Here is a 25,861-nt window from a genome sequence, read left to right on the forward strand (position 1 = left end):
AATCCTCACACCTTTCCATTTGCTGAAAAATAACTTTGTTTAATGAATCTGTGATTACCTTTCTCTGTGGAAATATCTTCATTGGTATCAATTTTTAGCTAACACCTGTAAGTGATATTATAGGATATGTGTCTTTTGCTGTCTGACATAGTACAATTTGCCTGATTACCTCTAAAATCATCTACGGTGCTGCAAATGGCTTTGTTTCATTTTTTTCCCTAGCTAATATTCCATCTGTACATGTACCAGTTCTTCTTTGTCCACTCACCTTTTGATGGACTTTTTGGTTGCCTCCATGTCTTGGCTATTGTTATACTGCTGCACTGCACAGTTGCCTGCCTGTGTCTTTCCAATTCTGTCTTCTTATGTTATAGGCCTAGGAGTGGGCCTCCTGTATCATATGGTATCTCAGGGTTTACCTTTTAAATGAACCACGATTCTTTCTCATTAGTGGCTCTTTCCAGGTTACGTCCCACTTAAACTTGAGGGTATGCATTTCTCCACAACACCTTCAGCATTTATTGTTTGTAGTTTTCTTGCTGATGGATATTCTGTCTGGTGTGAGCTGATACCTCTTTGTGGTTGAATTTGCATGTAACTCATAATCCGTTGAAATTGAGCTTTAAGGCATGTCCTTTTTATTTTTCAAACTGTGATTACAGCCTAGTTCTTCAAACTGTTTTCTTAAAGTATGTGTCACATTTTGAAATTTATTGGCCATTACCTCCCTCAAGTCATTTTGAGGGCAGGTTTCATTTACAGCCCTGCAGTACTTGTTCACATGAAGGGACCATTATTACAAGCTTTAAAGCTGCTTTTGCAGGTAACGGCCAGAGTGCGGCAGCCTTTCTTCGTTCCCCATGCTGGTACTAGGGAAACAGACCTTCCGGCCAGTGGTCTTCCTCGGTTATAAATTAGAGTGGAATGTGCCCGGATAAACCCCCAAAACTGATGTCTCCTTACTTTTGTTTGTTTTTTAAATTTAATTTATATTTTTATTGGAGTAATATTCCATTGTGTATATGGACCACTTCTTGGTGCATTCCTCTGTTGATGGACATTTTTGTTGCTTCTAGGTGTTGGCTATATTAAATATTGCTGGAGTGCAAGATTGCCAGCCTGTGACATTTTGATTCTCATTTTCTCAGGTGATAGGCCCAGCAGTGGGTGTGACTGATTGACTAGTAGCTCAGTGTTTACCTTTTCAAAGCACCTCCATTGTGTTTTCATTAGTGGCTCTTACCATGTCCCCCTTAGAACCGAGGGTACGAGTTTCTCCACAGTCCCTTCAGCATTTATAGTTTGCAGCATTTTTGCTAATGGCTATTCTGAATGTTGTGACCTGATAGGTTTTTGTAATTTGGGTTTGCATGTCTTTAAAAATTCCTAAAATTCATCATTTTACACACCTTTTTCTTTTCTGTTAAAAATAAAGTGTGAGTACAGTATATCTCTTGAAATTGTCTTCTTGGAAGGTTGCCCTCTTTTGAATTTTTGGTCGATATTCGACCCCAGGATTTTTTTGGAGGGCAGGTGTCATTACAGAACTGCAAGTTTGGTGAATATTTAGTGGCCATTAGCACTGGGTTTAAAGCTGCTGTTGTGGGAAACGGCCACAAGGCGGCAGCATTTCTCCATTTACAACTCTGGGATTTTGGGCAACAGAGCTTTCCTGGAAATCGTGTTAGTAGGCTGCAAATTAGAGTGGAATGTGCCAGGGAAAACCCCCAAGAGCTTACATCTGCTTACTTTTTGTTTGTTTTTTAAATTTAATTTTTATTAGTTATCAGAGCAAATTTGATAAAAATATTTTCTTTCTCCTAGGTGTACAGAATCTGGTTCATTATATCAATGTATCTGTCTATTTATCTTTGGATTCTTTACTGTGTAGGTTATTACAGAGTGTTGAGTAGACCTCTCTTGGTATTCCATAGGTGTTTTGTGATTATATATTTCATATGTATTAGTACATGTCTGTTAACCCCCATATCCTAGTTCACACATTCCTTGCACTTTTCCATTTGGTGAAACATAATTGTTTCTTCTTAATCCATGCTTTTCCTTCTCTTGGCAATAAGTTCATGAGTATCAATTTTTAGGTAACACCTATAAGTGATGTCATAGGATATCTGTCTTTCACTTTCTTTCTTACTTCAAGGTGGGTGATTATCTCTAGGTCCTTATATGGTGGTGCAAACGGCACTGTTTCATTGTTTTCCATGGCTAATATTCCATTGTTTACATGGACCGCTTCCTCTTTGTGCATTTTTCTGTTGATGGACATTTTGGTTTCTTCCAAGTCTTGGCTATGTTAAATGTTCCTGCAGTGCAGGATTGCCAGCCTGTGTCTTTTCCATTCTGGTCTGCTCAGGTGATAGGCGCATCAAACGACCTACCAGATCACATGGTAGCTCAATTTTTACCCCTAAAGGCACCTCCATTATGTTCTCAGTACTGGCTGTGAGCATCCAGCCAGTACATCCCCCCAGCAGCTAGAGGGTACACAGTTTTGTGAAACCCCTTCAGCATTTATTCTTTGTAGACTTTTTGCTGAAGAGCATTCTGACGGCTGTGAGGTAAACATTTCTGTAATTGGATTTGCATGGCTTTATTAATTGCAGATGTTGCACATTTTTCAATTCCCTTTTATTTTAAAGAAAAAAAAGAAAGGACAAAATGTGCGTAAAATATGGCTGTTGAAATTGTCTTCTTGAAATGTTGACGTCTTTTGAATTTTCTTGTCGATTTACGACCCCTGGATTTTTTTGATGGCAGGTGTCATTTACAGGCCTGCAATTATCTTGAATATTAAGTGACCATTACTGCTGTTGTGTGAAACGACCAGAAGGTGGCAGCGCTTCTTCTTACCAAATCTGCTTACTAGGGCAACAGAGCCATAATGGAAGTTGTGTTGTAGGTTGTAAATTAGCAGGGAATGTGCCAGGAAAATCCCCTTAAGATTATTTCTCATTACTTCTTGTTCGTTTCTTTAATTTCTTTATCACAGCAAATTAGATTACAATGTTTTGTTTGTTCTAGGTGTGCAAGATATGGTTCTTTTACACATATACATATATCTCTTCTTCTTCAGATCCTTTTCCCATGTAGGTTATGACACAATGTAGAGTAGTCTTCTCTTGGTATGCCGTAGGTTTTTGGTGATTATATATTTCACATGTGTTTGTATATCTCTGATAACCCCAATATCGTAATGTATCCAATCCTCACACCTTTCCATTTGGTGCACCATAAGTTTGTTTAATGAATCTGTGATTGCCTTTCTCTCTGGAAATACTTCATTGGTATCAATTTTTAGGTAACATCGATAAATGATATGATAGAATATGTGTCTTTCGCTTTCTCACTTACTACCAGTTGCATGATTACCTCTAGATTCCTCTATGGTCCTGCAAATGGCATTGTTTCATTTTTTTCCTTGGCTAATATTCCATCTGTACATGTAGCAGTTCTGCTTTTTCCACCCATCTGTTGATGGACTTTTGGTTGATTCCGTGTCTTGGCTGCTGTTATACTGCTGCAGTGCAAATTTGCCTGCCTGTGTCTTTCCAGTTCTGTCTTCTTAGGATATAGTCCGAGGAGTGGGCCTGCTGGATCATATAGTAGCTCAATGTTTACCTTTTAAAGGCACCTCCGTTCTGTTCCTGTTAGTGGCTCTTACCAGGTTACGTCCCACTTCAAATTGAGGGTATGCATTTCTCCACAACCTCTTCAGTATTGATCGTTTGTAGGTTTTTTTTGCTGATGGTTATTCTGAGTGATGTTAGCTGATACCTCTTTGTGGTTGAATTTGCATGTGTCTCATACTCCCTTGAAATTGAGCTTTCAGGTATGTCCTTTTATTTTTCAAACTGTTATTACAGCTGACTCCTTCAAATTGTTTTCTTGCAGTATATGCCACATTTTGAAATTTTTTGGCCTTTACCTGCATCAAGACATTTTAAGGGCTGGTTTCATTTGCAGCCCTGCAGTACTTGTGTATATGAAGCACCCATTAGCACAGATTTCAAAGCTGCTGTTGCAGGTATCGGCCAGAGGATGGCAGGATTTCTACATTCCCCACTCTGGTACCTAGGGAAACAGACCTTCCTGCCAGTGGTGTTCCACAATTATAAATTAGAGTGGAATGTGCCCAGATAAACACACCAAAGCTGATGTCTCCTTATTTTGTTTGTTTTTGAAATTTAATTTATATTTCTTAGTGGAGTAATATTCCATTCTGTACATAGACCACTTCTTCTTTGTGCATTCCTCTGTTGATGGACATTTTCGTTGCTTCCAAGTGTTGCCTATGGTAAATATTACTGGAGTGCAATATTGCCCGGCTGTGACTTTTGATTCTCATTTTCTCAGGTGATAGGCCCAACAGTGGGTATGATTCATTGACTGGTAGCTCAGTGTTTACCATTTCAAAGCACCTGCATTTGTTTTCATTAGTGGCTCTTACCACGTCCCAGTTAACACCGAGGGTACGCATTTTTCTACAGACCCTTCAGCATTTATTGTTTTTAGAATGTTTGCTCATGGCCATTCTGACTGGTGTGAGCTGATAGGTTTTTGTAATTTGATTTGCATGTCTTTAATAACTCCTAAAATTCAGCATTTTCCCACACCTTTCTCTTTTATTTACGAAAAAAAAGTGAGTACAGTATACCCCTTGAAATTGTCTTCTTGGAAGGTTGTCCTCTTTTGAATTTTGTGGTTGATTTCTGACCCCATGATTTTTTTTGAGAGCAAGTGTCATTCACAGGCCTGCAATGATTGTCAATACTTAGTGACCATTAGCACTGGGTTTAAAGCTGGTGTTGTGGGTAACGGCCACAAAGCGGCAGCATTTCTCCATTCCCAAATCTGTTTTCTAGGGCAGCAGAACCTTTTGGAAGTCCTGTTACTAGGTTGTAAATTAGAATGGAATGTGCCAGGAAAAAGCCCCTGAAGTTTATGTCTCATTATTTCTTATTCGTTGTTTTAATTGTTTTAATCAGGGTCATGATTACGATACAGTTTGTCCTGGGTGTACACAGTCTGGTTCTTTCTTACATCATACATAACTCTTCATGTACAGATCCTTTTCCCATGTAAAGGATTACAGAGTGTTCTGTACACCTCCCTTGCTATGTGCTCGGGCTTTTTGATATATGTACTTAATCTGTATTTGTATAGGTATGGTAAACCTAATCTTAATTTATCCATTGCCACCACCTTTCCTTTCAGATAAGCATAGTTTGTTTTCTAAGTCCGTGTGTGTCTTTCTCTGTGGAAATATGTCCATTTTTGTCAGTTGTTAGGTAACTCCTCTAAGTGATATCATAGGATATATGTCTTTTGCTTTCCAACTTACCTCGCGTTCTGTGATTATCTCTAGGCTCATCTATGGTGCCTCAAAGTGCAGTGTTTCATTGTTTTACATGGCTGGTATTCCATTGTGTACATGGACCACTTCTTCCTTATCCATTCATCTGTTGATGGACATCTAGGTTGCTTCCATGTCTTGGCTATTGTGAATAAGGCTGCAGTGCAGCTTTTGCAGCCTCTGTCATGTGGATTCTGGTCTTCTTAGGGGAGAGGCCCAGCGGTGGGCCTGCTGCATCGAATGGTAGCTCAGTTTTTACTTTTAAACGCAGCTCCTTTCTGTTCTCCTTACTGGCTGTTACCACTTTACACCTCACCAGCAGCTAGAGGGTACACAGTTCTCAAAAAACACTTCAGCGTTTATTATTTGTGGACTTTTTGTTGATGGTCAGTCAACCTTTGTGAGTTGAAACCTTTTTTCAGATTACATTTGCATGAGTGTAATAATTCCTGAGGTTGAGCTTTTATCCATTTTCCTTTTCTTTAAAAGACAGTGAGTAAAACTTACGTCTTCATACTATCTTCTTGAAAAATTTGCCTGTTTTGAATTTTGTGTGCTATTCCCTACCTCAGGACAGGTTTTGAGGGCAGGGGTCCTTTACCGCCCTGAGTCCTTGTGAATGTTACGTGACCATTAGCTGTGGGTTTAAAGCCGCTCTTGCGAGAAACAGCCACAAGGCGGCAGCATTTCCACATTTCCAACTCTTTTTTTTGGGCAACAGAGCCTTCCTGGAAATCGTGTTAGTAGGCTTCAAATTAGAGTGGAATGTGCCAGGGCACACCCCCAAGAGCTTATATCTCCTTACCTCTTGTTTGTTTTTTAAATTTAATTTTTATTAGGTATCAGAGCAAATTTGATAAAAATGTTGTGTTTGTTCTAGGTGTACAGAATCTGGTTCATTATACCTATGTATCTATCTATTCATCTTTGGTTCCTTTCCCGTGTAGGTTATAACAGAGTGATGAGCTCCATTTTTAATTTTAAGGGCACCGCCATTCTCTTTTCACTACTGGCTGTTACCAGTTTACGTCCCAGCAGCAGCTAGAGGATACACAGTTCTCTAAAACCCTTTCAGCATTCATGTTTTTAAGACTATTTTGCTGATGATCATTCTGATGGTGATAAGGTGAACGTTTTTGTAGATTGGATTTGCATGGCTTTATTAGTTCCTGATATTGAGCATTATTCCATGCATTTTTTAAATTAAAAGAAAAAGAAAAGACAAAATGTGTGCAAAATATGCCTCTTGACATTGTCTTTTTGAAATGTTGACGTCTTTTGAATTTTCTGGTCGATTTACGACCCCACGAATTTTTTGAGGCCCGGTATCCTTTACAGTCCTGCACATATTTTGAATATTAAGTGACCATTAGCTGTTAGTTTAAAGCTGCTGTTGCGTGAAACAGCCACAAGGCGGCAGCATTTCTCCTTTACCAAATCTGGTTACCAGGGCAACAGAGCCTTAATGGAAGTCCTGTTCTAGGTTGAAAATTAGAATGGAATGTGCCAGGAAAAATTCCTTTAAGTTTATGTCTCATTATTTTTTGTTCATATTTTTAATTTAATTTTTATTTTTTATCGCAGCAAATTTCATTACAATGTATTTTTTTGTTCTAGGTGTGCAAGATGTGGTTCTTTCACACATATACATATATCTATTCTTCTTCGGATCCTTTTCCCATGTAGGTTATGACACAATGTTAAATAGTCTTCTCGGTATTTCGTAAGTCTTTGGTGATTATATATTTCACATGTGTTTGTACATCTCTGTTAACCCCAATATCGTAATGTATCCAGTCCTCACACCTTTCGATTTGGGGAACCATAAGTTTGTTTAATGAATCTGCGATTGCCTTTCTCTGTGGAAATATCTTCATTGTTATCAATTTTTAGGTAACACCTATAGGTGATATACGTTAGGTGTCTTTCGCTTTCTCACTTACTACAAGTCGCATGATTACCTCTAGACTCATCTGTGGTGCTGCAGATGGCATTGTTTCATTTTTTTTCCCGAGCTAATATTCCATCTGTACATGTAGCAGTTCTTCTTTGTCCACCCATCTGTTGATGGACTTTTGGTTGCTTCCATGTCTTGGCTATTGTAATACTGCTGCAGTGCAGATTTGCCTGCCTGTGTCTTTCCAGTTCTGTCTTCTTAGGTTATCGGCCCAGGAGTGGGCCTGCTGGATCATATAGTAGATCAATGTTTACCTTTCAAAGGCACCTCCGTTCTGTACCCGTTAGTGACTCTTACCAGGTTACGTCCCACTTCAAGTTGAGGGTATGCATTTCTCCAAAACCTCTTCAGCATTGATCGTTTGTAGTTTTTTTTTTTTTTGCTGATGGTTATTCTGAGTGATGTTAGCTGATACCTCTTTGTGGTTGAATTTGCATGTGTCTCATACTCCCTTGAAATTGAGCTTTCAGGCATGTCCTTTTATTTTTCAAACTGTTATTACAGCTGACTCCTTCAAATTGTTTTCTTGAAGTATGTGCCACATTTTGAAATTTTTTGGCCTTTACCTCCCTCAAGACATGATGAGGGCAGGTTTCCTTTAGAGTCTTGCAGTACTTGCTCATATGAATTGACAATTAGCATACGTTTTAAAGCTGCTTTTGCAGGTAACGGCCAGAGGGTGGCAGCATTTCATAATTCTCTGAAATGTAATTGAACACACTATATAATTTTTTCTTTAAAACTCCATTGTTACTCTTTTAAAGTACAATTATAATTCAAGTTCTTTTTAACAACTGAAATTTAAAAAGATTAAAGGAAAAGATAATATTTTACCACTTGCCATCCTTTCCCATTTACTGAAACGACCAGCATAATGTGTAGACTTCTCATTTTATCCAGGTGTTCTATACATTTAGTATATCATGTTACTCACAGTAAAAAGACAGATTTAGCTCTTACACTTTTTATAGGCTACATAACAGTCCATAGAACAGAAATACCACCTATTTCAGACGTAGCTTACTGAGAGACACTCAGGTTACTTTCTGTTTTATTTTGTTGTTCTGCTAACTTGTTCTAAGCCCAGAAAATATTGTTGAAAATACAAAAAAACAAAATTAAGATAGGGGTAAGGATTAGGGTTTAGGGTATGGTTTAGGGTTAGGTTACAGGTTAGGATTAGTGTACAGATTAGGGTTAGGGTACGGGTTAGGGTTAGCGTATGTGTTGGGGAACAAGTTAGGGTTAGGTTTAGAGTTAGGGTTATGGTTAGGGTATGGGTTAGGTTACGGCTATGGTTTACGGTACGGGTTAGGGTTAGGGTACGGGTGAGGGTAAGGCTTCGGGTAAGTGTTAGGCTTAGCGTTATGGTTAGGGAATGGGTACGGTTTAAGTTTAACGTACGTGTTAGGGTATGGGTTAATTTTAGTGTACGGGTTAGGATTTGGTTACAGCTTACAGTAAGGCTTCGGGTAAGGGTTAGCGTTAGGGTTAGGGTTAGGTAAAGGGATGGTTTAGTGTACAGGTTAGGGTACGACAACGGTTTAGGGTTAGCGTACGTGTTAGTGTATGGGTTAGTGTTAGTGTACGGTTGAGGATTAGGGTATGGGCTAGGGTAAAGCTTCGGGCAATGGTTAGGGTTCGGGTTAGGATTAGGTTTAGGGAACGGGTATGGTTTCGAGTTAGCGTACCTCTTAGGGTATGAGTTAGTGTTAGTATACGTGTTAGGGTTAGGGTAAGGCTACGGGTGTGAGTGTTAGGGTTAGGGAACGGGGACCGTTTAGGGTACAGGTTAGGGTACGAAAACGTTTTAGGGTTAGTGTACATGTTAGGGTACATTTTATTGTTATTTATTGTTATTGTACGGGTTAGGATTTGGGTACGGGTTGGGGTAAGTCTTCGGGTAAGGGTTAGGTGTATTGTTAGGGTTAGGGTTAGTATTAGGGAATGGGGACGGTTTATGGTACAGTTTATGGTACGACAACATTTTAGTGTTAGCGTACGTGTTTGGGTAAGTGTTAGTGTACGGGTTAGGATTAGGTTTAGGGTTAGGGTTAGGGTTAAGGTTAGGGTTAGGGTTAGGGAACGGGTACGTTTCAGGGTACAGTTTAGTGTATGACAGCGGGTTAGTGTTAGGGTACGTGTTAGGTTATGCGTTATTGTTAGTGTATCGGTTAGGATTAAGGTACCGTGTAGTGTAAGGGTTAGGGTAAGTGTTCGCTTTAGGATTAGGGTTAGGGTTAGGGTTAGGGTTAGGGAACGGGTGAATTGCAGTGCCCCTGTGCTCCATATAAAGTGATGGAAATGTCCAATGGAAGAGTTAGAAACATCCTATTTTACCCGAGCCTTTTACACTGCTATATGTTAATTACGGTTTTGCTCACACATCTGTTCATTGAAGTTACAATGTTGTCAATTCCTGTTACTGATCCACCAGAGTGGGCCCCAACCAGGCTCCCCTTGCCCAGTGTCATTGGAGCCAACAGATCGAGACTGAGTTTGGTTCAGAAGCAAGGGAAACTTTATATTTTCTTCAGAGAATGGAGAGGTGAGAGCCTGCACTACCCCGCGGGCTGTGGGCTGGGCTGCTGTGTAGGGATCCCAGCGGTGTCAGTGGGAGGGAGGGGCGGAGCTCTCGAGGGGAGGGTTGGCTGCAGCTCAGGCTCTATGTCGCGGAGTCTGCATGGGGCCCCGGGAGCTGAATTGTCGACCCAGCCATTCTGCATTAGGAAATCGGGTCTGAAGTGCCGGGTGTGGGACCTCTGCATGCGGAACCCTAGGCGCACGTGAAATTAGACAAAGCACAGAGGAAAAAAAGGTTAGACTTTATTTTATTGCCCAGATTCTATTTTTATCTCCCAGGAATTTTTCATGGGCTTTGCCGGCGACAAACCACTCCTCTGCCTTTTGTCCCGTTCCTCATTCTTGGGGTGCTGAGGGTGCAGACCCCTCTTATGTAACTGCTTCGTGCTGAGTTGGGAGTCCTCATACCCGGGGGGGAGGGGCAGAACTTCTCCCCAGCAGCCTCCAGGTGAGGTTGATTGTCCCCAGGCCTCCTGCCTCAGTGCTTGTCCGCCTGAGCGCCAGCATTGGAAGTGTTATAGATTCTAATGACCTTTAAGGGTCCAGGAAAGAGATGGGCAGAGACACTGGAGGGGCCGGTTTTATCCCGCCCCACATTTGTTCAGCCACCATAGGCGGACAGTTTCTGCCACCCTAGATGTTCTGACCAGTAGTCTGTGCTTTCTTTAATTAGGCCCCTAAATTAACGTACAAACAGCACCAGATGTCAGAGCCCTGCCCACTCAACTCCCAGACAGTCCAGGCCCGGTGGTGATCCAGGACCATGACAGCCACTGAGTCAACGGCCTTTTGAAGTAGCCAGGAGTCCAGCCGGTCTTATTGGCGTCATCACCGCGGTGTCTGTAGGTTTTTCTGTGGTGACAGCGTGATACACGGTTCCCCAGCGGAGCATATTATCTCCCCTCTGGGTGCAGTAAGTCCTGCAAGCAGCAGTCTGCTCTTTTGGGGCACACTCTAGTTGTTTTCTGAGAGAAGTTCCAGGTCAAGTGATGGTCACACGAGTCGTCATGGGGGCCCGTTGCCCCCGGTTGTCTCTCTGGAGGTTGGAGTTGGAGGCCCTCCTCACTAGAGGTCAGCGTGCCCACGGAGCGACCCCTGCAACTTCAGGGCATGGTGGGTGGTTAGGAAAACCACATGGGGTCCTTTTCCCTTAGGAGGAAGCTGGATTTGTGGGCTGCTGATTTCCAGGTTCTTAGATACCCCCAGTACCCTGACCGGATGGGGCGGCGGGCCAAGCCATTGGTGACCGTAGTTTATCCTACCTGGAGGGCATTCTTGCGTTGTTCCATTTCAAGTGGTCCCAGTGTTTGCACTAATACTCCAAGGGCGATTCACATTCTATGGGGATGTAAAGTTCAAAGGGTTTAGCTAAATTAGGGAGTTGCTGGGCAAGTGTCTGAATTGACTGCTCTTTGCATTCTTGAAAGGCCGCTTCTGGATTCTATTCGAAAGGATCATCATCTTTTCCTTTCAGTGTTTCCTATAGGGACCCAGCTATTAGACTGTAGTTAGGAATCCAGATGCAGCAATCCCCGGCCTCCCAGGAACCCCTAAGCTGTCTTCTAGTTTTAGAAGGGGTAAGGCTGCAAGTGGCTTCTTCCATTTCCTGGGATGCGGTTCTCCGACCTTCTGTGAGAATGAAGCCCAGGCAGGTCACCTTAGTCTGTGATATTTGAGCCTTTTTCTTCGACACCTTCTATCCTTTATTGGCTAGGTAGCTCAGAGACCTCCTTAGTACGGCTGGCGATCAGAATGTCGTCTACATATTGAGGGAGGGTTCCCTTTTGCAGAGGTAGAACTTTTAGGTGTTTAGCTAACGTTTCCCCAAAGATGGTGTGGGAATTTTTGAACCCTTGGGGCGGGACGGCCCAGCAGTATTGTTTTTGGTGTATGTTGAGTCCTGCCACTCACAAGCCAAAATTTCTTGACTCTGGGACTAATGGAATACAGAAGAAGGCATCATTGAAGCCTAATACAGAATACCATGTCCTGGTGGATGGTAGAATGACCAGCAGGGTGTAGGAATTAGGAACTACTGGATGTATATCCTCGGTGGCTTCACTGACTGTCCTGACATCCTTCAGCAGGTCCCCAGCAGCCCACGGGGCTCTCATGGTCAGGCCCCTCCCAGGGTATGGATCTCACCTGTGCAGCTACCCAGCAGCCCATGAGGCTCTCGTGGTCAGGCCTCTCCCAGGATACAGAGCTCCCCTGGGCAGGTACCCTGGCAGGGCTGGGCACACAGGAACCGTGCACATAGCCCTCATCGCAGAGCACCCCCAGCTCACCTGTCGGTCAGAGCTGACACAGAGCACCTCAGAGCAGGACTTGAACTAACAAACAGCAGCGCCTACAGGTCTGTGACCCTGGGCATCACTCTGTGCGGCCACCCTCTGCCTGGCCTTCCACAGATTTCCACTGCTGCTGGGTCACCAGGCCTCTGTCTCCACCCACCACCCCTCCTCTCCCTGACTCCTGGGTTCCTCTCATTAGGAGAGGGTCTTCCTGAAGTTGTCTCCCACTCATGGGCCAGATAAAATGATTAGAAAACAAGCCAGAGCTGCAGCCGCTTGTCTATTCTGACTCTCAGGAGCCCACACCTGTTCCTTGGACCTGGCCTGTTCATCAAGGTCCATTTTTTGCAGCTGTGAGTCCCTGAGGGGCGAGGATTGGCTGACCTGGGCAGCCTGACACTGCCGGCCAGCCCTCCCCAGGTGTGCCTGGGTTGAGGTCAATATAAACACCGCTCCAGGCAGCAAGAGCCCCTGCAGCTGTGCCTGACGCCATATTCTCTGCCCCGTCAGCAGTGTCGGGGCTCGGCTGGTGGGTGGGAGTGAGGGGCTACGCCTTTGTAGGTGGCCCAGTGTGAGTGGGGCTCTGCTGGACTTTCTGCAGGAGTTGCCAAGCTGCCACCTGCTAAAGAAGAGGATGTGTCACCCGTAACTGGCGCTGGAATTTCTCCCCGGGCAGAGGTGAGAAAGGAAAAAAGCAGTGGGGGCCGGGACAGGAGGGGTACCTCAGGCAGGGAAATGGAAAGCTTCCAGAAGAGCGCCCGGGGCCAGGACAATCCTGGCTGGCCTGCAGGCACCAAGTCGGCCAGTGTGCTGTCGCTGGGGTGGCTCCACGGCCCTTCCTGTAGGCTTTCAAGTCCTTGTACATATTTAGGTGTTTTACCTGGGAAGGGTGGGAACAGTTCAGCAGCAGCTGGCCTGGGGCTCAGCTCACGTTTACTCACAGACTCCTCGTCACTGTCCCCCAGCTTTGCAGTGAGAACGCTCCTTGCGGGGTGGGGGGCTGCTGGCTGCATGGGAGACGATTCCCCACCTCTGACCAACTTCAGCATTGTTTACAAGTGGAACAAGTACCCTGATAGGGTTTTCCTCTGTATAAGTGGTGGGTTTTTTTTTTTTTTTGGTTCAAGGTAGATTTTATTCCTCTTTTTTGTATTTATAGATATAAGCGTGGAAATAATTCATTCCTTTAAATACATGTATGTGAAGGGAATAAGTTTTTTTGTTTTTTTAATTTTTTAATTTTATTTACATTTTTATACAGCAGGTTCTTATTGGCTACCTATTTTATACATATAAATGTATACATGTCAATCCCAATCTCCCAACTCATCCCACCACCACCCAACCCCACGCTTTACCCTCTCGGTGTCCATACGTTTCTTCTCTACATCTGTGTCTATTTCTGCCCTGCAAACCGGTTCATCTGTACCATTTTTCTAGGTTCCACATATATGCATTAATATACAATATTTGTTTTCCTCTTTCTGGCTTACTTCACTCTGTAGTACAGTCTCTAGATCCATTGACGTCTCTACAAGTGACCCAATTTCATTGCGTTTTATGGCTGCGTAATACTCCATTTTATATATGTACCACATCTTTATCCATTCGTCTGCCTCTGGGCATTTAGGTTGCTTCCATGACCTGGCTATTGTAAATAGTGCTGCAAAGGATATTGTGCTGAATGTGTCCTTTCAATTTATGATTTTCTCTGGATATATGTCGAGTAGTGGGATTGCTGGATCATATGGTAATTCTATTTTTAGTTTTTGAAGGAGCCTCCATACTGTTCTCCATAGTGACTATCAACTTACATTCCCACCAATAGTGCAAGAGGATTCCTTCTCTCCACACCCTCTCCAGCATTTGTTGTTTGTAGATTTCCTGATGATGCAAATTCTAAAAGGTGCGAAGTGATACCTCATTGTAGTTTTGATTTGCATTTCTCTAATAATTAGTGATGTTGGCTTAGGGTAAGGATTAGGATTAGAGATAGGGTAAGGGTTAGGGAACGCATACAGTTTAGGGTACAGGTTAGGGTACGACAATGGTTTAGGGTGAGCGTACGTGTGAGGGCACGGGTTAGTGTTCGCGTACGGGTTAGGATTAGGGGACGGGTTAGGGTAAGGATTCGGGTAAGGGTTAGGGTGAGGGTTAGTGTTAGGGGACGGGGACGGTTTAGGGTACTGGTTAGGGTACGACAACGGTTTAGGGTGAGCGTACGTGTGAGGGCACGGGTTAGTGTTAGCGTATGGGTTAGGATTAGGGGACGGGTTAGGGTAAGGCTTTGGGTAAGGGTTTGGGGACGGGGACGGTTTAGGGGACAGGTTAGGGTACGACAACGGTTTAGGGTGAGCGTACGTGTGAGGGCACGGGTTAGTGTTAGCGTACGGGTTAGGATTAGGGGACGGGTTAGGGTAAGGCTTCGGGTAAGGCTTAGGGTTAGGGGACGGGGACGGGGACGGTGACGGTTTAGGGGACCGGTTAGGGTACGACAACGGTTTAGGGTGAGCGTACGGGTGAGGGCACGGGTTAGTGTTAGCGTACGGGTTAGGATTAGGGGACGGTTTAGGGTAAGGCTTCGGGTAAGGGTTAGGGTTAGCGTTAGGGGACGGGGACGTTTAGGGGACAGGTTAGGGTACGATAACGGTTTAGGGTGAGCGTACGTGTGAGGGCACGGGTTAGTGTTAGCTTACGGGTTAGGATTAGGGGACGGGTTAGGGCAAGGCTTCGGGTAAGGATTAGGGTTAGGGTTAGGGTTAGGGGACGTGGACGGTTTAGGGGACAGGTTAGGGTACGACAACGGTTTAGGGTGAGCGAACGTGTGAGGGCACGGGTTAGTGTTAGCGTACGGGTTAGGATTAGGGGACGGGTTAGGGTGAGGCTTCGGGTAAGGGTTAGGGTTAGGTTTAGGGTTAGAGTTAGGGGACGGGGACGGTTTAGGGGACAGGATAGGGTACGACAACGGTTTTGGGTGAGCGTACGTATGAGGGCACGGGTTAGTGTTAGCGTACGGGCTAGAATTCGCGGACGGGTTAGGGTAAGGCTTCGGGTAAGGGTTAGGGTTAGGGGACAGGGACGGTTTAGCGGATAGGTTAGGGTACGACAACGGTTTAGGGTGAGCGTACGTGTGAGGGCAGGGGTTAGTGTTAGCGTACGGGTTAGGATTAGAGGACGGATTAGGGTAAGGCTTCGTGTAAAGGTTAGGGTTAGAGTTAGGGGACGGGGACGGTTTAGGGGACAGGTTAGGGTACGACAACGGTTAAGGGTGAGCATACGTGTGAGGGCACGGGTTAGTGTTAGCGTACGGGTTAGGATTAGGGTACGGGTTAGGGTAAGGCTTCGGGTAAGGGTTAGGGTTAGGGTTAGGGGATGGGGACGGTTTAGGGGACAGGGTAGGGTACGACAGCGGTTTAGAGTGAGCATATGTGTGAGAGCACGGGTTAGTGTTAGCGTCCGGGTTAGGATTAGGGGGCGGGTTAGGGTAAGGCTTCGGGTAAGGGTTAGGGTTATGGTTAGGGTTATGATTAGAGTCAGGGTTAGGGGACGGGGACGGTTTAGGGTACAGGTTAGGGTACGACAACGGTTTAGCGTGAGCGTACGTGTGAGGGCACGGGTTAGTGTTAGCGTACGGGTTAGGATTAGGGGACGGGTTAGGGTAAGGCTTCGGGTAAGGGTTAGGGTTAGAGGACGGGGACGGTTCAGGGGAAAGGTTAGGGTACGACAACGGTTTAGGATGAGCGTACGTGTGAGGGCATGGGTTAGTGTTAGCGTACGGGTTAGGATTAGGGGACGGGTGAGGGTCAGGCTTCGGGGAAGGGTTAGGGTTCGGGCTAGGGTTAGGGTTAGGGGACGGGGACGGTTTAGGGTCCAGGTGAGGGTACGACAACGCTTTAGGGGGAGCGTACGTGTGAGGGCGCGGGTTAGTGTTAGCGTACGGGTTAGGATTAGGGGACGGGTGAGGGTCAGGCTTCGGGGAAGGGTTAGGGTTAGGGTTCGGGCTAGGGTTAGGGTTAGGGGACGGGGACGGTTTAGGGTCCAGGTGAGGGTACAACAACGCTTTAAGGGGAAGCGTAGGTGTGAGGGCGCGGGTTAGTGTTAGCGTACGGGTTAGGATTAGGGGACAGGTGAGGGTCAGGCTTTGGGGAAGGGTTAGGGTTAGGGTTCGGGCTAGGGTTAGGGTTAGGGGACGGGGACGGTTTAGGGTCCAGGTGAGGGTACGACAACGCTTTAGGGCGAGCGTAGGTGTGAGGGCGCGGGTTAGTGTTAGCGTACGGGTTAGGATTAGGGGACGGGTGAGGATCAGGCTTCGGGGAAGGGTTAGGGTTAGGGTTCGGGCTAGGGTTAAGGGTTAGGGGACGGGGATGGTTTAAGGTCCAGGTGAGGGTACGACAACGCTTTAAAGGGAGCGTAGGTGTGAGGGCGCGGGTTAGTGTTAGCGTACGGGTTAGGATTAGGGGACAGGGTGAGGGTCAGGCTTCGGGGAAGGGTTAGGGTTAGGGTTCGGGCTAGGGTTAGGGTTAGGGGACGGGGACGGTTTAGGGTCCAGGGGAGGGTACGACAACACTTTAGGGGGAGCGTAGGTGTGAGGGCGCGGGTTAGTGTTAGCGTACGGGTTAGGATTAGGGGACGGGTGAGTGTCAGGCTTCGGGGAAGGGTTAGGGTTAGGGTTCGGGCTAGGGTTAGGGTTAGGGGACGGGGCCGGTTTAGGGTCCAGGTGAGGGTAAAACAACGCTTTAGGGGGAGCGTACGTGTGAGGGCGCGGGTTAGTGTTAGCGTACGGGTTCGTATTAGGGGACAGGTGAGGGTCAGGCTTCGGGGAAGGGTTAGGGTTAGGGTTCGGGCTAGGGTTAGGGTTAGGGGACGGGGACGGTTTAGGGTCCAGGTGAGTGTACGACAACGCTTTAGGGCGAGCGTAGGTGTGAGGGCGCGCGTTAGTGTTAGCGTACGGGTTAGGATTAGGGGACGGGTGAGGGACAGGCATCGGGGAAGGGTTAGGGTTAGGGTTCGGGCTAGGGTTAGGGTTAGGGGACGGGGACGGTTTAGGGTCCAGGGGAGGGTACGACAACGCTTTAGGGGGAGAGTAGGTGTGAGGGTGCGGGTTAGTGTTAGCGTACGGGTTAGGATTAGGGGACGGGTGGGGGTCAGGCTTCGGGGAAGGGTTAGGGTTAGGGTTCGGGCTAGGGTTAGGTTTAGGGGACGGAGACGGTTTAGGGTCCAGGGGAGGGTACGACAACGCTTTAGGGGGAGGGTAAGTGTGAGGGCGCGGCTTAGTGTTAGCGTACGGGTTAGGATTAGGGGACGGGTGAGGGTCAGGCTTCGGGGAAGGGTTAGGGTTAGGGTTCGGGCTAGGGTTAGGGTTAGGGGACGGGGACGGTTTAGGGTCCAGGTGAGGGTACAACAACGCTTTAGGGGGAGCGTAGGTGTGAGGGCGCGGGTTAGTGTTAGCGTACGGGTTAGGATTAGGGGACAGGGTGAGGGTCAGGCTTCGGGGAAGGGTTAGGGTTAGGGTTCGGGCTAGGGTTAGGGTTAGGGGACGGGGACGGTTTAGGGTCCAGGTGAGGGTACGACAACGCTTTAGGGCGAGCGTAGGTGTGAGGGCGCGGGTTAGTGTTAGCGTACGGGTTAGGATTAGGGGACGGGTGAGGGTCAGGCTTCAGGGAATTGTTAGGGTTAGGGTTCAGGCTAGGGTTAAGGTTAGGGGACGGGGATGGTTTAAGGTCCAGGTGAGGGTACGACAACGCTTTAAGGGGGAGCGTAGGTGTGAGGGCTCGGGTTAGTGTTAGCGTACGGGTTAGGATTAGGGGACGGGTGAGGGTCAGGCTTCGGGGAAGGGTTAGGGTTAGGGTTCGGGCTAGGGTTAGGGTTAGGGGATGGGGACGGGGACGGTTTAGGGTCCAGGTGAGGGTACGCCAACGCTTTAGGGCGAGCGTAGGTGTGAGGGCGCGCGTTAGTGTTAGCGTACGGGTTAGGATTAGGGGACGGGTGAGGGTCAGGCTTTGGAGAAGGGTTAGGGTTAGGGTTCGGGCTAGGGTTAGGGTTAGGGGACGGGGACGGTTTAGGGTCCAGGGGAGGGTACGACAACGCTTTAGGGGGAGCGTACGTGTGAGGGCGCGGGTTAGTGTTAGCGTACGGGTTAGGATTAGGGGACGGGTGATGGTCAGGCTTCGGGGAAGGATTAGGGTTAGGGTTCGGGCTAGGGTTAGGGTTAGGGGACGAGGACGGTTTAGGGTCCAGGTGAGGGTACGACAACGCTTTAGGGGGAGCGTACGTGTGAGGGCGCGGGTTAGTGTTAGCGTACGGGTTAGGATTAGGGGACGGGTGATGGTCAGGCTTCGGGGAAGGGTTAGGGTTAGGGTTTGGGCTAGGGTTAGGGTTAGGGGACGGGGACGGTTTAGGGTCCAGGTGAGGGTACGACAACGCTTTAGGGGGAGCGTAGGTGTGAGGGCGCGGGTTAGTGTTAGCGTACGGGTTAGGATTAGGGGACGGGTGAGGGTCAGGCTTCGGGGAAGGGTTAGGGTTAGGGTTCGGGCTAGGGTTAGGGTTAGGGGACGGGGACGGTTTAGGGTCCAGGTGAGGGTACGTCAACGCTTTAGGGGGAGTATACGTGTGAGGGCGCTGGTTAGTGTTAGCGTACGGGTTAGGATTAGGGGACGGGTGAGGGTCAGGCTTCGGGGAAGGGTTAGGGTTAGGGTTCGGGCTAGGGTTAGGGTTAGGGGACGGGGACGGTTTAGGGTCCAGGTGAGGGTACGACAACGCTTCAGGGGGAGCGTAGGTGTGAGGACGCGGGTTAGTGTTAGCGTACGGGTTAGGATTAGGGGACGGGTGAGGGTCAGGCTTCGGGGAAGTGTTAGGGTTAGGGTTCGGGCTAGGGTTAGGGTTAGGGGACGGGGACGGTTTAGGGTCCAGGGGAGGGTACGACAACGCTTTAGGGGGAGAGTAGGTGTGAGGGTGCGGGTTAGTGTTAACGTACGGGTTGGGATTAGGGGACAGGTGAGGGTCAGGCTTCGGGGAAGGGTTAGGGTTAGGGTTCGGGCTAGGGTTAGGGTTAGGGGACTGGGACGGTTTAGGGTCCAGGTGAGGGTACGACAACGCTTTAGGGGGAGCGCACGTGTTAGGGCACGGGTAGTGTTAGCGTACGGGTTAGGATTAGGGTCCGGGTGAGGGTCATGCTTCGGGGAAGGGTTAGGGTTAGGGTTCGGGCTAGGGTTAGGGTTAGGGGACGGGGACGGTTTAGGGTCCAGGTGATGGTACGAGAACGCTTTAGGGGGAGCGTACGTGTGAGTGCGTGGGTTAGTGTTAGCGTACGGGTTAGGATTAGGGGACGGGTGAGGGTCAGGCTTCGGGGAAGGGTTAGGCTTAGGGTTCGGGCTAGGCTTAGGGTTAGGGGACGGGGATGGTTTAGGGTCCAGGTGAGGGTACGACAACGCTTTAGGGGGAGCGTAGGTGTGAGGGCGCGGGTTAGTGTTAGCGTACAGGTTAGGATTGGGGGACGGGTGAGGGTCAGGCTTCGGGGAAGGTTTAGGGTTAGGGTTCGGGCTAGGGTTAGGGTTAGGGTTAGGGGACGGTTTAGGGTCCAGGTGAGGGTACGACAACGCTTCAGGGGGAGCGTACGTGTGAGGGCGCGGGTTAGTGTTAGCGTACGGGTTAGGATTAGGGGACGGGTGAGGGTCAGGCTTCGGGGAAGGGTTAGGGTTAGGGTTCGGGCTAGGGTTAGGGTTAGGGGACGGGGACGGTTTAGGGTCCAGGTGAGGGTACGACAACGCTTTAGGGGGAGCGTATGTGTGAGGGCGCGGGTTAGTGTTAGCGTACGGGTTAGGATTAGGGGACGGGTGAGTGCCAGGCTTCAGGGAAGGGTTAGGGTTAGGGTTCGGGCTAGGGTTAGGGTTAGGGGACGGGGACGGTTTAGGGTCCAGGTGATGGTACGAGAACGCTTTAGGGGGAGCGTAGGTGTGAGGGCGCGGGTTAGTGTTAGCGTACGGGTTAGGATTAGGGGACGGGTGAGGGTCAGGCTTCGGGGAAGGTTTAGGGTTAGGGTTCGGGCTAGGGTTAGGGTTAGGGGACGGGGACGGTTTAGGGTCCAGGTGAGGGTACGACAACGCTTTAGGGGGAGCGTACGTGTGAGAGCGTGTGTTAGTGTTAGCGTACGGGTTAGGATTAGGGGACGGGTGAGGGTCAGGCTTCGGGGAAGGGTTAGGCTTAGGGTTCGGGCTAGGGTTAGGGTTAGGGGACGGGGACGGTTTAAGGTCCAGGTGAGGGTACGACAACGATTTAGGGGGGAGCGTAGGTGTGAGGGCGCGGGTTAGTGTTAGCGTACAGGTTAGGATTAGGGGACGGGTGAGGGTCAGGCTTCGGGCAAGGTTTAGGGTTAGGGTTCGGGCTAGGGTTAGGGTTAGGGTTAGGGGACGGTTTATGGTGTAGGTGAGGGTACGACAACGCTTCAGGGGGAGCGTACGTGTGAGGGCGCGGATTAGTGTTAGCGTACGGGTTAGGATTAGGGGACGGGTGAGGGTCAGGCTTCGGGGAAGGTTTAGGGTTAGGGTTCGGGCTAGGGTTAGGGTTAGGGGACGGGGACTGTTTAGGGTCCAGGTGATGGTACGACAACGCTTCAGGGGAAGCGTAGGTGTGAGGGCGCGGGTTAGTGTTAGCGTACGGGTTAGGATTAGGGGACGGGTGAGGGTCAGGCTTCGGGGAAGGGTTAGGGTTAGGGTTCGGGCTAGGGTTAGGGTTAGGGGACGGGGACGGTTTAGGGTCCAGCTGAGGGTACGACAACGCTTTAGGGGGAGCGTAGGTGTGAGGGCGCGGGTTAGTGTTAGCGTACGGTTGAGGATTAGGGGACGGGTGAGGGTCAGGCTTCGGGGAAGTGTTAGGGTTATGGTTCGGGCTAGGGTTAGGGTTAGTGGACGGGGACGGTTTAGGGTCCAGGTGAGGGTACGACAACGCTTTAGGGCGAGCGTAGGTGTGAGGGCGCGGGTTACTGTTAGCGTACGGGTTAGGATTAGGGGACGGGTGAGGGTCAGGCTTCGGGGAAGTGTTATGGTTAGGGTTCAGGCTAGGGTTAGGGTTAGGGTTAGGGGACGGTTTAGGGTCCAGGTGAGGGTACGACAACGCTTTAGGGGGAGCCTAGGTGTGACGGCGTGGGTTAGTGTTAGCGTACGGGTTAGGATTAGGGGACGGGTGAAGGTCAGGCTTCGGGGAAGGTTTAGGTTTAGGGTTCGGGCTAGGGTTAGGGTTAGGGGACGGGCACGTTTTAGGGTCCAGGTGAGGGTACGACAACGGTTTAGGGGGAGTATACGTGTGAGGGCTCGGGTTAGTGTTAGCGTACGGGTTAGGATTAGGGGACGGGTGAGGGTCAGGCTTCGGGGAAGGGTTAGTGATAGGGTTCGGGCTAGGGTTAGGGTTAGGGGACGGGGACGGTTTAGGGTCCAGGTGATGGTACGAGAACGCTTTAGGGGGAGCGTACGTGTGAGAGCGTGGGTTAGTGGTAGCGTACGGGTTAGGATTAGGGGCCGGGTGAGGGTCAGGCTTCGGGGAAGGGTTAGGGTTAGGGTTCGGGCTAGGCTTAGGGTTAGGGGACGGGGATGGTTTAGGGTCCAGGTGAGGGTACGACAACGCTTTAGGGGGAGCGTAGGTGTGAGGGCGCGGGTTAGTGTTAGCGTACAGGTTAGGATTAGGGGACGGGTGAGGGTCAGGCTTCGGGGAAGGTTTAGGGTTAGGGTTCGGGCTAGGGTTAGGGTTAGGGGACGGTTTAGGGTCCAGGTGAGGGTACGACAACGCTTCAGGGGGAGCGTACGTGTGAGGGCGCGGGTTAGTGTTAGCGTACGGGTTAGGATTAGGGGACGGGTGAGGGTCAGGCTTCGGGGAAGGTTTAGGGTTAGGGTTCGGGCTAGGGTTAGGGTTAGGGGACGGGGACGGTTTAGGGTCCAGGTGAGGGTATGACAACGCTTCAGGGGGAGCGTAGGTGTGAGGGCGCGGGTCAGTGTTAGCGTACGGGTTAGCATTAGGGGACGGGTGAGGGTCAGGCTTCGGGGAAGGGTTAGGGTTAGGGTTCGGGCTAGGGTTAGGGTTAGGGGACGGGGACGGTTTAGGGTCCAGGTGAGGGTACGACAACGCTTTAGGGGGAGCGTACGTGTGAGGGCGCGGGTTAGTGTTAGCGTACGGGTTAGGATAAGGCTTCTGGTAAGTTTTAGTGTTAGGTTAGGGTTAGGGTTAGGGAACGGGTAAATTTAGGGTACGACAAGAGTTTTGGGTTAGCGTACATGTTAGTGTACGGGTTAGTGTTAGAGTGCAGGTTAGGGTTAGGGTACGGGTTAGGGTAAGTCTTCGGGTTTGGGTTAGGTGTATTGTTAGGGTTCGGTTTAGTATTAGGGAACGGAGAAGATTTATGGTACAGTTTATTATGCGACAACATTTTAGGGTTAGCGTACGTGTTTGGGTACGTGTTAGTGTTAGTGTACGGGTTAGGGTTAGGGTAAGGCTTCGGGTAAGCATTAGAGTTAGGTTTACGGTTAGCGAACGGGGACGTTTTAGGGTGCAGGTTAGGGTACGACTACGATTTAGTGTTAGCGTATGTGTTAGGGTATGGGTTAGTGTTAGTATATGGGTTGGGATTAGGTTTAGGGTTAGGTTTATGGTTAAGGTTAGGGTTAGTGTTAGGGAACTGGTACGTTTCAGGGTCCAGTTTAGGGTACGACAACGGGTTACTGTTAGGGTTCGTGTTAGGTTATGCATTATTGTTAGTGTACCCGTTAAGATTAGGGTACCGTGTAGTGTAAGGTTTAGGGTAAGTGTTCGCTTTAGGATTAGGGTTAGGGTTAGGGTTAGGGTTAGGGAACGGGTGAATTGCAGTGCCCCTGTGCTCCATATAAAGTGATGGAAATGTCCAATGGAAGAGTTAGAAACATCCTATTTTACCCGAGCCTTTTACACTGCTATATGTTAATTACGGTTTTGCTCACACATCTATTCATTGAAGTTACAATGTTGTCAATTCCTGTTACTGATCCACCAGAGTGGGCCCCAACCAGGCTCCCCTTGCCCAGTGTCATTGGAGCCAACAGATCGAGACTGATTTTGGTTCAGAAGCAAGGGAAACTTTATATTTTCTTCAGAGAATGGAGAGATGAGAGCCTGCACTACCCCGCGGGCTGTGGGCTGGGCTGCTGTGTAGGGATCCCAGCAGTGTCAGTGGGAGGGAGGGGCGGAGCTCTCGAGGGGAGGGTTGGCTGCAGCTCAGGCTCTATGTCGCAGAGTCTGCATGGGGCCCCAGGAGCTGAATTGTCGACCCAGCCATTCTGCATTAGGAAATCGGGTCTGAAGTGCCGGGTGTGGGACCTCTGCATGCGGAACCCTGGGCGCACGTGAAATTAGACAAAGCACAGAGGAAAAAAAGGTTAGACTTTATTTTATTGCCCAGATTCTATTTTTATATCCCAGGAATTTTTCATGGGCTTTGCCGGTGACAAACCACTCCTCTGTCTTTTGTCCCGTTCCTCATTCTTGGGGCGCTGTGGGTGCAGACCCCTCTTGTGTAACTGCTTCGTGCTGAGTTGGGAGTCCTCATACTCGTGGGGAGAGGCAGAATTTCTCCCCAGCAGCATCCAGGTGAGGTTGATTGTCCCCAGGCCTCCTGCCTCAGTGCTTGTCCGCCTGAGCGCCAGCATTGGAAGTGTTATAGATTCTAATGACGTTTAAGGGTCCAGGAAAGAGATGGGCAGAGACGCTGGAGGGGCCGGTTTTATCCCGCCCCACATTTGTTCAGCCACCTTAGGCTGACGGTTTCTGCCAGCCTAGATGCTCTGACCAGTAGTCTGTGCTTTCTTCAATTAGGCCCCTAAATTAACGTACAGACAGCACCGGATGTCAGAGCCCTGCCCACTCATCTCCCAGACAGTTCAGGCCCGGTGGTGATCCAGGACCATGATGGCCACTGAGTCAACGGCCTTTTGAAGTAGCCAGGAGTCCAGCCGGTCTCATTGGCCACCATCACTGCTGTGTCTGTAGGCTTTTCTATGGTGGCAGCATAATATACGGTTCCCCTGCCAAGCTTATTAGCTCCCCTCTGGGTGCAATAAGTCCTGCAGGCAGCAGTCTGCTCTTTTGGGGCACACTCTTGTTGTTTTCTGAGAGAAGCTCCAGGTCAAGTGATGGTCACACGAGTCGTCATGGGGGCCCGTTGCCCCCGGTTGTCTCTCTGGAGGTTGGAGTTGGAGGGCCTCCTCACTCGAGGTCAGCGTGCCCATGGAGCGACCCCTGCAACTTCAGGGCATGGTGGGTGGTTGGGATAACCACATGGGGTCCTTTTCCCTTAGGAGGAAGCTGGATTTGCGGGCTGCTGATTTCCAGGTTCTTAGATAACCCCAGTACCCTGGCCGGATGGGGCGGCGGGCCAAGCCATTGGTGACCGTAGTTTATCCTACCTGGAGGGCATTCTTGTATTGTTCCATTTCAAGTGGTCCCAGTTTTTGCACTAATACTCCAAGGGCGATTCACATTCTATGGGGATGTAAAGTTCAAAGGGTTTAGCTAAATTAGGGAGTTCCTGGGCAAGTGTCTGAATTGACTGCTCTTTGCATTCTTTTTTTTTTAAACATCTTTATTGGGGTATAATTGCTTTACAATGGTGTGTTAGTTTCTGCTTTATAACAAAGTGAATCAGTTATACATATACATATGTTCCCATATCTCTTTCCTCTTGCGTCTCCCTCCCTCCCACCCTCCCTATCCCACCCCTCCAGGCTGTCACAAAGCACCGAGCCAATATCCCTGTGCCATGCGGCTGCTTCCCACTAGCTATCTACCTTACTACGTTTGTTAGTGTGTATATGTCCATGACTCTCTCTCGCCCTGTCACAGCTCACCCTTCCCCCTCCCCATAACCTCAAGTCCGTTCTCTAGGAGGTCTGCGTCTTTATTCCTGCCTTACCCCTAGGTTCTTCATGACATTTTTTTCCTTAAATTCTATATATATGTGTTAGCATACGGTATTTGTCTTTTTCTTTCTGACTCACTTCACTCTGTATGACAGACTCTAGGTCTATCCACCTCATTACAAATAGCTCAATTTCGTTTCTTTCTATGGCTGAGTAATATTCCATTGTATATATGTGCCACATCTTCTTTATCCATTCATCCGATGATGGGCACTTAGGTTGTTTCCATCTCCGGGCTATTGTAAATAGAGCTGCAATGAACATTTTGGTACATGACTCTTTTGAATTTCGGTTTTCTCAGGGTATGTGCCCAGTAGTGGGATTGCTGGGTCCTATGGTAGTTCTATTTGTAGTTTTTTAAGGAACCTCCATACTGTTCTCCATAGTGGCTGAACCAATTCACATTCCCACCAGCAGTGCAAGAGTGTTCCCTTTTCTCCACACCCTCTCCAGCATTTATTGTTTCTAGATTTTTTGATGATGGCCATTCTGACTGGTGTGAGATGATATCTCATTGTAGTTTTGATTTGCATTTCTCTAATGATTAATGATGTTGAGCATTCTTTCATGTGTTTGTTGGCAGTCTGTATATCTTCTTTGGAGAAATGTCTATTTAGGTCTTCTGCCCATTTTTGGATTGGGTTGTTTGTTTTTTTGTTATTGAGCTGCATGAGCTGCTTGTAAATTTTGGAGATTAATCCTTTGTCGGTTGCTTCATTTGCAA

General features: G+C 48.4%; 1 long non-coding RNA gene across 3 annotated transcripts in view; it reads left to right on the forward strand.

Annotated features, from left to right (window-relative positions):
• The window catches only part of LOC141279455 (uncharacterized), a 71,997-nt gene that overhangs the window by 7,162 nt on the left and 38,974 nt on the right, over positions 1 to 25,861 (forward strand). For all 3 annotated transcript variants that reach the window (XR_012333709.1, XR_012333708.1, XR_012333707.1), the window contains exon 2: positions 12,807 to 12,883. This is a non-coding gene — a long non-coding RNA (uncharacterized lncRNA). The remainder of the gene's footprint in view (positions 1 to 12,806; positions 12,884 to 25,861) is intronic.

This window comes from Tursiops truncatus, chromosome 9 (assembly GCF_011762595.2).
Source record: "Tursiops truncatus isolate mTurTru1 chromosome 9, mTurTru1.mat.Y, whole genome shotgun sequence".
In the NCBI taxonomy this organism is placed as follows: Eukaryota; Metazoa; Chordata; class Mammalia; order Artiodactyla; family Delphinidae; genus Tursiops; species Tursiops truncatus.